Raw genomic sequence first — 2,367 nt, forward strand, 5'->3', positions numbered from 1 at the left:
AAAAAAAAAAAAAAAAAAAAAAAAAAAAAGACAAGACTATGATTGATTCAAATATATGTGTATGATCAACTGTCCCCAAACCAAAGGCCATGGCTCACCCAAACACGTGACCATGATTGGTCCAAATAGCCTTCCTTCAGCTGTGCAAGTATCTACTCAGATTCACCCCATTCTGTGAGAGACCCACTCTTGCCCACCAGCTTACTTCCAGACTGATGAGAGGTTTTGCTTAGTTACTTGCGGCAGTACATCAGTGGAGTGGGAGGCAGAACGGCAGAGACTATGAGAGCTAAGCAGGCAAGAGGCCAAGCTGTGAAAACAGGCAGTAGAAACCAAACAACCTGAGAGCAGCCAGGCAAGGAGTGAGTCTGAGGGAAGATTGGTCAGATTGTGAGACTAAGCAATTATAGCTTAGGAAGCCAAAAGGCAGGCACCATGGTGTCCAGTCACCAGATGGGTTCCAGAGAGCTGTCAAGCCTTGAGACTCTGTACTGAAAGCTGTAACATGGCCACAGTACAGACTAACAATGTGAGCCTGCATGAAGATATTATAGGACTAATATTCTCGATGCCCAAAGCCATCATGAGACTACAAGCACCACACACAGTAGTCAGAGACGAAAGGGCCCCAAGTATCTCTTGGTAGGTGAATTCATACACGAGGAGCCATCTGTCTGCACAATGGAACCATACGCAGCCTTGATAGGGAAGGAACCCTGAGAACATTATGTATATTAGAACAAGTCAGTCTCAGGTAGACAAGTACTCATGACCTCACTTGTCCCTGGCATCTGCTGTACTCCAGTCTGCAGAGATAGAAAGTAGAGAGTTGGTTGTTGAGCGCTGGGGTTGGGGAGGATGAGGGGTTGATGTTTCACAGGTGCAGGGTTTCAAACACAAAATCTCTAGGGATAGATGGCCTTGGTATCACACAATGCTGGGCATACACGTAATACCAATTTACTGAACAGTTTAAAACATTACCTGCTCTTTTTATGTGTATGAATCTTTTACCCGTATGTATGCGTACAGGTACCACTTATATGCCTGGTGTCTACAGAGGCCAGAAGAAGGCATCAGATATGCTAGAAATTGAACTCAGGTCCTCGGAAGAGCTGCCAGTGCTCCTGACTGCTGAGCCATCTCTCTGGCTCCTGCACTGAACATTTTCAAGTGAGTGAGATGGTTCATTTTATCCTGTGGATATAATGCCATGATTTAAACTGATAAGAAGATGATAAAAGTTGGTTGTAGATTTCTCTACCTTCTTTGTCTAGATGTCATGTATTATGTGGTTTGGAGGGTTAGAGACATGAGAGCTATAGATTGTGGCTCTATTTTGCTTAGTAGGGACTCCAAACCAAGTACTAGTTCTGCCCAAGATCCTCCCTTGTCATGTCAGTGACATGTCACTGATGACCATGTCAGTGATGGTAGGGAAGATGATGACAGTAGTTGATAATGTTGATGAGGATAGTGATGATAATGATGATCATGATGGTGGTGGTGGTGATGATGACGGTGATAGGGATGATAATGATGGTAGTGGAAATGTTGATGATAACGGTGGTGACAGTGTTGGTGAAGCCAGTGATACAACGGTGATAGAAGTGTGATGATGATGATGATGATGATGGCGGCTGTGGCACTAAATGCTTAGATCCAAATGACATTGGCATTATCATCATATCAATGGAAAGACTGATGCTTAGAAACGTCACAGACTGTTCACAGTCAGATTGGCAACTCGTGTATATGTTTGGTGTCCATATACTTGTGGATATATGTTTGTGGTGGAGTTAGGAGGAGGTTCATAGATTTGTGTGTACATATATATATATATATATATGTATATATATATATATATATACATATGGAAGCTTGAAGTTAACCTTAAGTACTATATTCTCTTGTAGCTGTGCCCCTTTTTCTGAAACAGGATCTTTCTTTGGTTGGAGCTTGCCAGTCTGTCTAGGCTGGCTAATTGGTGATCTTCAAAAGTCTCTGCCTCCTCAGTGCTCGTAATATACATGTGACTACCAAGACTGACTTTTTAAAGTGGGTTCTGAAGAGGGAACTCAGTTCCTCCTGCCTGCAAGACAAACAATTTCTGAGTTATTATTTCCCCAGACAAGACTGAAGAAAAAAATCTTTGTAATGTGCACACCCAGCACTGGCCTTCTCCAGAATCCATCAGCCGTTTTGGCAATGGCCACTTAACCTTATTTTTATACCCAAACCTTTTATTACAAACCCTTTCCATCCTGTTCTGTTGGCTCTCATGACACTAGAAAACCTGTACAGTCCCAGGCATCCAAAGTTGATAGGCTGTCGGAAGGTCTGTTAGGGTCTCAAGGCCACACTAGA

The sequence above is a fragment of the Mastomys coucha genome, unplaced genomic scaffold (assembly GCF_008632895.1).
Source record: "Mastomys coucha isolate ucsf_1 unplaced genomic scaffold, UCSF_Mcou_1 pScaffold7, whole genome shotgun sequence".
Lineage (NCBI taxonomy): Eukaryota > Metazoa > Chordata > Mammalia > Rodentia > Muridae > Mastomys > Mastomys coucha.